This window comes from Apostichopus japonicus, chromosome 8, assembly GCF_037975245.1.
Source record: "Apostichopus japonicus isolate 1M-3 chromosome 8, ASM3797524v1, whole genome shotgun sequence".
NCBI lineage: Eukaryota > Metazoa > Echinodermata > Holothuroidea > Aspidochirotida > Stichopodidae > Apostichopus > Apostichopus japonicus.
This window is the reverse complement of record NC_092568.1, coordinates 13,425,747-13,439,448: the sequence shown is the minus strand read 5'-3', so window position 1 is coordinate 13,439,448 and position 13,702 is coordinate 13,425,747. Positions and strand designations below refer to the sequence as shown.

Here is a 13,702-nt window from a genome sequence, read left to right as displayed (position 1 = left end):
ACTATAAATCCATTGGCATATTTCAACAAATAGTGTATATTTGTGTTCCTAAACCAAGACATTCCACACTTTGGACGTGAGGGAGAAATTTCCACAGCCATTCCTTATTGGCAATCTCAGTGTACAGAAGTTTATACTAGTGTTCACATTACTGTATAATAGCATCAATGTTGTTATATATAGCTTGTGTATGTAGCTTGATAAATAGTTCCTTCCTCAAGCACTGCCCCCCCCCCCCCCTCCCCCAATAGGCACTAATCTAAGTGTGTTAGTTTCAACATTGTATAATGATGATAATAATAATAATTATCATAATAATCAGTTATTTTTACGACAAATTTTACTGTGGAGATTTAATTTTTTTGTTTTTTAGAAGTTGGTGCAATTGCAATAAATGCATCTGGCAACACTATATTTGTAGTGATTTCACAAGGCAATTAAACTGTTAAAGTCCCTCCTCCCCTCCCACCCCTTTAAACTTAAAAAAAAATCTCCAGAGGAAAGTAAATTTCTTACCAAACATGTTGACTGTGATGACAGTTTAAATGAAGAGAACATTGACAAATAATCAAGGATTACAAGTGTATCGAATTTCAAGTGAACAAATCAAAAGCAAAATTAAATGAAAACAAAGCTTCAAATGAATATCTTCCATGATGGCATCATAGACCACAAACTAGGACCCATTATCAGAATAGAAAGGTCTATCTGGTGAAAAATGTTTACATTCAAACAACCATATCTTAATTAGAAAAGTTAAAGTAATATGATAAGAGATGGGGTTTTTCAACAACCAGGAACGTTGTAAGTTGAACAATGAATAGACTAAACTTAGACAGAACAAAGGGCATTTACAGGAATCAAAACCAGGCAGATAAGACTGTACACAACTTATTCTCTTATTTTATAATAATTTACTTATAGTTTTTTGGTAAATGTTTAAACAATATTAAGCTTCTAAGTGAATAAGTAATAAGTCTTCTTGTCAATCTATAAACAGAGAAACAAAGAGAGTGATGACAATGTTCCAATAAATTTCTTATTTCATCCTTTTGATTTATTATAAACCTCATTTCACAAGGCATGTTCTGGAGTAGAAAACTTAAATATAACATTGATTTAAACTACTGGATAAATTAGAATTACTGTAGCTTTAAGCTTCAAGAGAATGATCCTGTGTTCATTACTGTTATCTTGGCTGTCAGAACTCAACCTCTGGTAGCTCTGTGCATCGTACATGCAACACAGCACACAATTAAGCAAGGCAACCCTGAGAACAGAAGGGTTTGACTTTTCAATACCAAACTAGACCCTTAATAAAAAGCAGGCTATAGATATGAAAGTCAAAAAGGTGACTGTTAAGTCAACTGGAAATCAAAGGTTTAACACCACAACTTTTCTAATATCAATAATCCCACCAAAAGCATAAGAAACTGAAACTTGGAAACTTGTGGATGAATGACAGATTGTGTTTAAGAGCTGAACACACAGGCACTATGTTATGACAGAAGTTAATTTGTAGAAGATAACATTAAACAGGATGTAATATTCATACATTGTAAGCATGAACAGTTAAGATATTAATGATCCCTTAATACTTTAAATAACAAATTTATGTGATAAAATGTTACTTTATAAGTATGATAGAAATCTTCAGATCTACAATAGTGCAATATGAGTGAAATCCTAACAGATATGAAAGTCAAAATGGTGACTGTTAAGTCAACTAGAAATCAAAGGTTCAACACCACAACTTTTCTAATATCAATAATCCCACCAAAAGCATAAGAAACTGAAACTTGGAAACTTGTGGATGAACGACAGATTGTGTTTAAGAGCTGAACACACAGGCACTATGTTATGACAGAAGTTAATTTGTAGAAGATAAGATTAAACAGGATGTAATATTCATACATTGTATGCATGAACAGTTAAGTTATTGGTGTAGGCTATTAATGATCCCTTAATACTTTAAATAACAAATTTATGTGATAAAATGTTACTTTATAAGTATGATAGAAATCTTCAGGTCTACAATAGTGCAATATGAGTGAAATCCTAACAGCATCTGTAAATCAAAATATCTTATCTATATATATTTCCTTCAAATTTTTCTAGTCACTTTGCAGAGTTCTGTCAGACACGGTCTTGTCTTTAACACTCTTGACATTAAATTCTTTAAAACAAAGGAAAGTTGTTGTAAAAGTATTTTGTAGTTATGCCATAACCTCACTGTTGCCATATAAACAGTGGTCAAGCAAACATCAGAGAGAGTTTATAAATATGAAAAATGTTCTGTAGTCAATTCGTGTACATGACCTACAAGTATAGTTGATTAAAGCACATGTTGACATTATTAACTGCTAGGGGGGTCTTGGCCAATTTGACACCAGAAGAAGGAGTGTCTGTTTGTCCTAATGTATACATACAGTTGATTAAAGCACATGTTGACATTATTAACTGCTAGGAAGGTCTTGGCCAATATGACACTAGAAGAAGGAATGTCTGTGTGTCCTAATGTACACATACAGTACACATATACCATCTTTGAAGAAGCACTTGTGCTAGGCACACGGTGGTTGCACAATGATTCAGAGACAATATAAACAATTACAATAAATCATGTAACAGTTTACTGAAGCACACAAACGATGTAATCATTGGGATTCATGTATAATTACTTTTATTTGACAGAACTTTTTAAAACCTAGGACAAAAATAATCTAATTGCAAAGTGGCTTCTGGGCGACAATGTTTTCTCCGAGGGTGGTCGGTAGATGGACCACCTTCGCTAACGCTTCTTGAATGTCTTTTAGGAAGTCCATGCATACTGCAAATGGCATAAGACAAATCCAGATTCCAGCGATCAAGAAAGCTATCGGCCAGCCAAGAAAGATGAGGAGAAGAATCCAAATGATAGCCCAGAGGATACCTGCACCGCCTGCCATGATGAAGGATGATAACCGATAACGAGATTCAAATCAGCGATGAAAAACCAAGGAGACGACTTGGGAAATCTGTGCGTGTGGGACAAAGAAAGATGTAATTATTGTGAGAGATAACTTCTAATGGTTCTAAGCAATCCTGTAGAAATGGATATGGTCTACAAGAAGACCCTTGACTTTGAAATAGGCCATATCACTCAACACCAAAATTGCTGCACAATTAAAATACATTGCTACATACAGATCATGTTTCATATTGTACTAATTTCCATTAAAATTAAAATTGAAAATCAAGACATTAATCCACTAGTATAGGATTATACTGGTTAATTAATTGATTTGGTCAACGCATTTGAGACATGCAGGAGGATATAACTGGTTTCTAAATCCTTGGAATAGTATTTGATGAAAAGAAAATGTTAAACTATCATAAATTACTGAATACAAAACCACATAATATTTCAATGTAGTTTCCTGAAACTATTTTGCCCAGTCTCCAATCATAGAATTTAAACTGTCTCATTAAAATCTAGTTTTCATTCAGCGAACCTAAACAAACCTTCTCATTAATATAAACTGTATAGTAGCAGGTATAGAGATAGGTGACCAAAGTTGCACTGCCTTTTGCACATTGATTAATATTCATCATTTTTCTCGTCACTATGAGACCTTTGTTCTAAAAACATGTAAGTGCACATTTTTTGTCAAAATTGTACGAGCATTGATCTTCTTGTGCAGTTTTGGAGTGAGTGTCACCATGTAGAGAGTAATAATGCTCAGATACTTATGATGGTAGTTTCTGAAACTGGTATAATCTATGACCATCTGAATTGGGGCAATTTACCCCCACCCCACTTCCTGTGAGGTTTTACACATTTTCAACGGACTACCCAAGGAACTATATTACAAGACATTTGGAAAATTTGCAGAGCAGACTGAGTTATCCAAAAGCTAATTTGTGATTATTGTGTGTTATTTGGAATTAAATGCCCTAGAAATGCTTCTACTTCTTGGCAAGTATCAAAGGCAAGAGTTAAATTTGTAAGATCATCCCACTCCACCTGCCACCACTGCCTTTACCACTGTTCCACATAGAAATGTAAGTCCTTTAAATATTGACCTTGGGTTGCAACCACACCCTTAATTGTCGTGTTACAATCACAATTCCTGTACTGCTTTAATGTAATGCATGAAGCAAGTATATGAATGTCCACCCAATCAGGAATCATCTGTTTCCTTTTTCATTTAACGATGTCAGCCCTTTTCATTTCACACCTTTCATCCATGCTAATCGTTTTGTGCATTATAACTTACAAACTCAGCAACAATGCGTCAAGGTTACAGCTGTTTCACTTTCACAACTTAATACTTTTAAATACTAAAAGTTGTTAACAAACTGTCCATCCACAGAAAAGCAACATGTGTGCAATATATTTTAATAAACAAACTACTTTTCTATTAGCAAGTTATAATACTCATAGGGTGGTGAGTAATTAAGCTTGAGTTTTTGAAGACACTTTGGGTTCCATGGCAACAGTTATGTGTGGACTCATCATATCGCTGCAACTTTCAGGTCATGAGATGATAGAAAATTGCTGAATTACACAGAAGCAAACAAACCAACCCATCAATGTTCATTGTTTCTTTTGGTCAAGGTTTAATTGTGAAATTGTTGTAAACTAAAGTTATACAGCATTGATCTGCCAATGTGACCTCTAGTTTTTTTATTTTTTTCAATTGTTAGTTCAGTAATCTTGTGACATAGCTGTTCATTTAGAACAAAAATTTATTTAAAATGGTTGTAACATACTTCAAAATGACCAATTCATAACACCCCAGAATTATATAAAGTATTACATACACCATAATCTACTGCACTTTTTGAAATTGATACTCAATGAGACTACTTAACTAAGAACTGCATCCGACAAGGCACACCTTAATTTCAATGACTGCATACTACAGGTCACATACCAGCATATGGTAGAACTAAGGTAACACTTCATCCAAGCAAAATTGACTTTTGCATCCATGACCTTCTGACATTTTAAGGTCATATCTGAACAAACACTAGTGTAAAGCACTGACCATCTCTAACAGAGATTCCACTATTAGGACTAGTATTTATCTAAACCAAACAGTCAATACTTAAAGCTTGAAAATCAATGTCGACCTTCATCCTCAAACAGACCTTTGACTTAATTAAGATGTTTTCTTTATTGGGGGGTAGTTAGCTTAAAGGGCGTTTCAATGTACTAACACTTTACCTTACAAGACAAAACACTTCACAATTTTATGAGACTTATGTAGGAATTTGACAAGACTAGTAGTCTCAAATAGAAAAGTACAGGTAGTTGTATAGTTTGGTTTGGCAAGTTGTCAAATTTCATTAAATTTTATGAAACATATTCACAATCAGAGATTCTCCAAAGAATCTGCAGATCACAAACTATACATCTCAAGTGTTGAGGAAGGTGGAGAGGGGACTATTTGGATCAAGTTGACTGTATTGTAACTTCCATATTTGAGCCAATGTGTTTCACTTGGCAAAAGTAAAACAGAGTGAGCCTTAGTTAACCAGGGAATAGATTAGCATGCAATTTCGTGTAGCAGCTTTGAAGGCGCTGGAATTTCTCTCTATGCGAAAATGCAATCTGCATATCGAGCAAATTACAGCACAGAAACTGCTTAACTTTATGTGCAGAATAGCCTTCTCTGTGCCCTTGATGAGCATAAAGGTGCTTTACTAGTCCTGTTGGATTTCTCATCCGCCTTCGACACAATCACCAAACACTTTTAACACGTTTGCATGAAAGATATGGTGTTGATGGAATTCCATTGTATTGGATGAAATCATACTTAGCAAACCGTACCCAATGTGTTACTGTGGATCAAAATCTGTCAAAGGAAGTTACGCTTGCAACTGGAGTCCCACAAGGCTCAGTTCTGGGGCCGTTACTTTACACCTTGTATGTAGCTCCATTGCATGATTTAATCATTTCAGCTCATATGCAAACTGTTATTTATGCTGATGACATTCAGTTATTCACATCTTTCCATCCTGATCATTGTTCCGATGCTATTCAAAAAATCCAAAACTGTATTGCAGATGTAAAATCATGGGCTATATCAAACAATCTTTTTATCAATGACTCAAAGACTGAAATCCTCCATGCTACCTCGCAATTTAAATCCACAACAATCAAATCTATTTCAGTCAAAATTGATCAGACTACCATCACTCCGTCCACGCACGTCAAAAGTCTAGGAGTTGTACTGGATCCCCATCTAAGCATGAAACAGCAGGTCAATGCTGTTTGTAAATCATCATACAATGCCGTACGGAAGATCAGCCGGATACGGAAGTTTTTAACCAACGATATAACTACAAAACTTGTATGTTCCTTGATAATGCCCAGGCTTGACTACTGTAGCTCCCTTTTATTTGGCCTTCCTGACTCTACACTGAAAAAACTTCAAACTGTTCAGAATTCTGCTGCCCAGTTAATATCATGTTCATCGTGTCATGATCACATATCTCCAGTGCTTCAATCACTCCATTGGCTTCCAGTAAAGCAACGGTCAATTTATAAGCTCCTCCTCTTAACGTACAAATCACAACACTCCCTTGCCCCTGGTTACATTACAAATTTAATTCCTCAGTATCATCCTCAACGCCAACTTCGCTCGTCTACAAAGTGTCTTCTTGCCACCAGCCATACCCCAAACACAAAGTTTTATGGAGAAAGAGCCTTCATCTCTGCTGCACCTCATCTCTGGAACAATCTACCATCTTCAATTCGCAATGCACCATCGGTTGACTGTTTTAAGCGTCTCTTAAAAACTCATTTATTCCAAAATTTACAGTGATTTGACTTGCATATTTGTGTACTTGTTTAAGCGCTTTGAGGCCTTTGCATAAAGCGCTCTATAAATATTTGCTTATTATTTGCTTATTATAATACTATGGTTTCTTTTGTATACAAAATAACTGCCATACATCTTTACACTTGTACGGCAAGTTGCACATTTTGCATAGCATGCTATGCTGTATAAATTATTCATTGGAAGCAGGTTAAACAGATGGGACACACATCTTATAATGCTATACTTATCTGCATTGAAGCATCTACTGTAGGACACTAAAATTAAAGAAATGCTGCATGCTTTTGACATTCGTAAATTCGTTTTCACAAATGAAACTTGAACAGAAACTTATTAGCAGCATGAATGATTAGCCTCTAAACCGATATAGTCAGAGAGGTTAATGATGCACATCGGCCCTCTTTGTATAAGTTTATTTTGTCAACATTAAAAGCAGACACTATGGGAAATCTGTGCGGGGCACATGTGAATAAACGAGCAAGCGATCTAATTGCCATACCTGTCTCACTTTCATTCCACTTAGCATAGTGAATCGAACATAAATCATAACTGTTTGCTTCACGTATAAATTAGTCCATTTTCAATGGCAAAAATTTGAGAACCAATATTCAATATACTTTATGTAATATGCAATATGTTTTAATAAGCAGTCATACATCCACTGATTTATCAAATGAACTGTGTGTGTATTAAAACTCATGTTTTACAAAGTAAATTACATGTACTGTAAGCCTGTACTGAGGATGTGTAACTTGTACAATTTAGGAGAGTAACAGCACTGGACTTCATTTTAGCCTGTAGGCTTATTTTTTTTATCACTTGCAGTTTGTAGCAAGTTGCCAAACTGGCGAAGTTCTAGGCCTGCATGAAGACTTGCATACTTTGACTATTATGCAGTGTTTATAGTGTTGATAATTTGACTCAACAATCAAAATCACTATCAGAATCACAATCAGGTCAATTATTGTGAGGCCAGATAATGGCTTTGGTATTTAAACCCAGTGCAATTGCTAATTGTAGTACTACAATCAATCAAACACTAAATAATTGATGTTTTAAAAGGCCCTCACATCTCATGTAGCATTTCCTATGACTATGCTATATGCATGGTACACTACAGAGACAATGTGAGTTCAAATCATACACCTAGCCTTGTAGTTATTACCTACCATTATATGTGACTAACTCAATCTACGTACTACACATCACACCCAACCAGTCCCCATAAACCATTTCCTTCTATACCAATTAAACCATTCTTTATCATCACATGTTTATCATTTATGAGCTCAATTATTGTTTAGTGATATCCCAGTTACTTCCTTGTGTGCTCATTATAAATTATCTGTAGGTATAGTACTATGACTCGAGATGAATCCGTTTACATCCTGAAGTGATGTAACGCTGACTCATGAAAGGCGAATACTGAGAGAAGCAACAGGGACCATGGATAAAGTTACTTCCTTGCAGGGACAATGAAGATACAGAGATGTTCATTTGGAACAGTTCCATACATTCTAGCATACATCTCCCACACAGCATGGTCTAGTGTACTGGAATTAAAACAGATGATCATATCTGCTGTGTCCACTGGTTAATCAGTTTAGCCTATACACTCTTCACACAACTGTAGCTCTTTCTTAGGCTTTCAAGTCATTCAAGACTTGCCTTTGGGTTCATGATATGTACATAGCAGACATCTTGTTGCTAAAAAAATTGAAGCATGGAAACTATATAATAACTGGTATGAAAGCAGCTTTTGAGGGTGGTCAGCAATTTTTGTAAAGCTACCAACTAAGGTTGCAATTTATTAGTGTTAAGACAACCTCCTAGATATTTCACCAAATCAAGAGACATGAGATTAATTAGTAGTGAGTTTGACTTGTTCCTCAACATTTCATATCCCAGATCCTTGACAAATGGTACCTTTTTTGTTCAATTTGTGTACTTTCATTTCACTATTCGAAAGGAAACTTGACTAAGCCTTAAAAGATCGTCATTATCAGAAAACATCCAAAAGTTGATCAAAATCTACTCCAGCATCTGCTATTGAATGATCTCCATAGCCATTGGGTAAAAAAGTCAAAAGCTTTCCTTCAAATTCACTGCTTGCTCTATTGTGAGTCTCCTCTTGCCTCGTATGTTCATTTGCGATACAAGGAGTGATTATTCTGGTTGTGGTGATAGTTAAATGAACTTCCTAATACATGTCCACTGCAAATCATGAAAACTAATAGTTTAAGTACCTTTCTGTTTCAACATTTTAAATATTTTTATATTTTCAAAGTATAATTTATGGAAACTAACATTTAGTTATGGAGAATTTGCATCCGATATATATAGTGCACAGTTAATCATAACTTTCAAGCAAAATCCATGGTTTCAAATCTAAAGTTTTAAAAATGGTCTACCATATATGTGAACTTAATTTTGAAAATAGAACTGATCAGTTCGGCTGAATTGCAGTTTGGATAAAAGATTACATTAATTTATATCAGTTTGTAAAATGATCCTTAAAATGAAGGAGGTAGAGAAATAGATACAACCATGCCAGAGGCATTGCAACATAGGTCTTAGTTAGTTAACATCAATTGATAAAACTCACCACATATACAAACTTATGACATAGCTGTGTAGAACTTAACAATGTTCTCTACAACTAAAAGTTGTTATTAAGTAGGACAGAATCTATAAGACTGTGGTGCTATGTGCAATACCAATCTTTGACACGACCTTAGGTATAAAACAATCCCTTCTTTTGCTTTGCAATATTTCCTTGAAAAATAGTTTCACATTTACATTTATGGGTTTTTTATTTGAAACTATGCAAATTTGTAAGTATCAGATTTTGTCTTTTAGATAAGTCATCTGAAGCCACTGATTTTATTTCTAATTAAATACTAATGCTTAACATTAAACCAACATACTGTACACTATTAATTATAGATAGAGCAGTGGGGTGTACTAATAAGCCTTATCATTTATAAACCATATTATTTACATGCAAATCACCTGGGCCTGCCTTAGATGTACATGAAAGTGTTACATAGTTAGGCTGTGTTAACTGTTTTGAAAGATACCACGATTTCAAGGTATCGCATATCTGATGTGACATATATACAGTATGCAGTAAATGTTGTGATATATGCCTATATGCATTTAAAGGAGATATTCCATAATGAGCTGCTTTAATTTCATGCTTCATGCTTTAACCTAACTAACGCTCTTCTGAAAACTCTAATTACACCTCCTCAAGACCAAACCTGTTGCAGCTACTGTATCTGCTACAGACAAAAATGAACTGTTATTAGAGTGGCCAGCTTACCTGGTTAAGTTTGGTTTGATGATCTAGATATAACACCTGACAAGGTAAAACATTCAGCAATTCTTTAAGGCTACTTATGTAGAGCGATGACACCACAAACTGTCTACTCCCTTGCTAACATTATACTGTAATTACTGTTATATATCAACATTATCACACACACAGTACTGAAGCAACTAAATTCCTCACCTCAACAGAATCAATAAACCTGAATGGAAAAAAATACCACGGCAACAAAAGCATGCATTCTTCAATATAATATTACTGATTAACATACTGCAGGAATAGTCAGTAAGCTTTTCATTACCACACAATGCACCTTGAAGGTCAATTCAACAGGCCCTTCATTTATCTGTGTTTAGACAGAACTTTATTATTGATTTTCTGTCTCTGAGGGGTCAGTGAGCCCTTTATTTCTATGAGTTGACCCCCACATGAGTTAACTATTCTACACTTGTTTATAGACAAGTGGAAACAATGCCATTGCTAATACATAGAAGAAAAGTAAGCTATCAGCATCATGAGAATGACCTCTTCATGTTAACATTTTTTTGGGCTGGTGGTTTCAAATTTCATTTATATATATATATTTTTGTTGGGGGGGGGGGGATGACCTTTCAATGTTATGAAAAACCTCAGACTAATATTCTTTTAAAGATGTACCACCCCATCTTCATTACTTTAGATACAGATATTCTGAATTGAAACTAGATACTGTGTACAGGGTATAATTTTAGTACAACGTACATTTTGTGTAACAGATTTTTGGTCGACTTCATATTGTTTATCATAAATACCCAAAATACTGTAAGGTAATTAGTACAAAAGCATTCCATTCAACTTAAAATTAAGTAGAGATTTGCCTGTTTTCTAGTAATATCAGATGAGATATAACCTGCTGTATACTATTCAAGTGTTAGCAAAATTTTATGCTTACAGTCTTTAACCAAGATATATTATACAGCTTCGTCAGCTTCTCCACATTTGTAGCACTAACTTTAACTGCAATTAAGTTCTGATTAAAAATAATATCCTCAAACACTAGTCCCAACGAAATCAGATGGTACATGTGTTACTTTGCCGTACTAATGGTGTAGAATATTAGAGTGAAACGTAAACAACTTAACTAGAGGTTCAGTGGCCAATCCTCTCTCTCTCAAAAAAACAACAACAACAAAACAAAAAAAAGAAAGCACTGTTATACTATTATATACTTTTTTTTCAGTTTGAAGTAGATACTAAATACATAGCAACAGACATAATCTAAGACTCCTAAAACTCGCTTTATTCTTGTAAGTTTATTTGGTATTACAACCACAGCCACTTACCTGACATACTATACTAAACAGTTGCGTGGTACACTCAACAGATTACACTGAGCCTTACAGTGGTAAGTGGGATGATTGATCACAAGCACATGACAACGTACTGACTGACACACCCATTATCAAGAAAACAACCAATGCATCATCAAATTGATCCAGTACCACCAAATTGTAAACTAGAAGTGAAACCTTACCTTTTACACACCAGTTTTAAGGTCACACTATGCTTGTGAAAGTAGAAAGCCAAAATCACAGACAAGAGTAAGTCTTGAAGGGCAAAAACATGAAGGCCGAGAGTCTTGACAGTGTAATAGATACTGAGGAATGTCTCCAACACGATGCTAAGGAAACCACTTCAACGGACCAATAAGTATTCTCCATTTTGTGTATCTAACGCCCTGTACTTTGAGTTTTCCCAACTCTTTGTCAAACAAATTTGTACTAAAGCTTTAAACAAGTAGACAAACACTGGCCCAAATAAAACTTGAAAAATAAACAAGTTTGAACTAATTCTATGCAAAATCTAGTCCTAGTTTGAGACCTTGGTATTTACGTGCAATTGCAAGTCCTATATAGTGTCACTGTTGCGAGAAAACATTCATTGTAGAAATAAAATGCTACCTTTTCAGGCGAATTCTGAGTAAGTTATTACTGAAAATTTGACAAATACTTAAGACCAATCATTTTATTTGCTACTTTTCTAATAAAGATTTGACAAAAAATTATACTAATGTAGATAGGGTAATAATATAGACTGAATTGTTATACTCCTAGTCAAGTCCTGGTCGTTTCAGACTGAATCCGCCATAGTCCAGGTTCAGAGTCTTCTAGTCTTTGAGAAAAGGTTGAGTCAAGAGTCTCAGGACCCACCTCCAATTCCTAAAACAAGTCCTAAAGTGCTCACAGCTCAGTTTTTCAGTTTTTTGATTTATTGGGTATAGTGGGTAGGGTGAAGGGCACAGAAGTAAAAAATTGAATATTAAATAATAATAATTGCAACTCTCCACCTCCCTCTCTGTATGTTAATGCTAAGATGCATGACAATTCTAAATCAAATTTAATGAAATTACAACAGCTGTTATAAATTGCTTTGGCACAAACTGCTACAAACCTGTTAACAGTTTATGCAATCGAATGGGAACTTGATGATTTGTCTTATACCTTATTTCAATAGCAAAAGGAAGCAAGGACAATTGATGGAAAAGCAATAAGTGTTATCACAGAAGACCACTGTCACACTTCCTGCAGGTCATCACAAATTGAATGTGAATGTAACATTTAGTGCAGACTCTAGTCTAGGAACATCACATGTCAGGTAATACTATCATAGTACAACTTACATCTTGCATAGAAGTTATGAAGTTCTTGGGTCATATTTATTATTTTATTATAAAATGTTGAGAATGCAACTGTTCTTTACATATATGTACTAACATACTGCATTGTGTAGGTGTATATTACACACTGGATTATTCATGATTAACTTATTCTGCAAATTCTGCCATAACGCCTAAATACTTTGACATACAGTAGAAGGGACCTTAGATAGTACATACATACATTGATCAAATGCTGCTATAGAGATTAAATTCAGAGGGGGCTAAAAAATGACACCAATATTGAGATTAAAAGCATCTTTTGGGGAGTAACGTGTAGTACATTACAAAGGTCTAAGACCATACTATGCCTATGTCACATTCAAAACATTTATCATATCGATGTGTGAGCAGCTATTTGCTACATATTATAACCAAAAAAGCTATTCAAATAAAATATATATATTAGCAATTAAATGAAGTTTAGATGCAACCTACCTGTCGAGGTCAAAATTCTTCAAAGATGTGACTTCTGAACTGAATCTCTGCTATTGATTTTCTAATTTCCACCGATGAAGCATACCTACTTCCTGCATTGTCTTCCTCTCTGCGGTGATGATTAGTGCTGTCAGAGGTGCTCCTTGCAGGGGCTCACCAACCTAATTATTAGTCCTGCCAGGCAGTTCATACAAGCTGTACTTCCAAATTACTCCAAAAGATACAGTATATGCTATATGCTGGGTGCAGACACTATCATACCTTGGTACTTTCATATTATATCAATATTCCACACAACAAGTTGAAAGCCCATTGCATATTTCTTCCAACTCTATGTATATATACTTGTGTGAAGGCAACTTAACAAAGGTTGGTTAACAATCCAGAAAATACAAACAGAACTATAGA

The 13,702-nt window shown here is 34.8% G+C and overlaps 1 long non-coding RNA gene across 1 annotated transcript; it reads right to left on the bottom strand.

Annotated features, from left to right (window-relative positions):
* Positions 1-504: 504 nt before the first annotated feature.
* On the bottom strand, positions 505-13,282 carry LOC139970480 (uncharacterized). Its single transcript, XR_011794158.1, has 2 exons — positions 11,675-13,282; positions 505-3,017 (listed from the first exon to the last, which is right to left on the bottom strand). It is a non-coding gene; the product is annotated as an uncharacterized lncRNA (long non-coding RNA).
* Between the last annotated feature and the right edge of the window lie 420 nt (positions 13,283-13,702).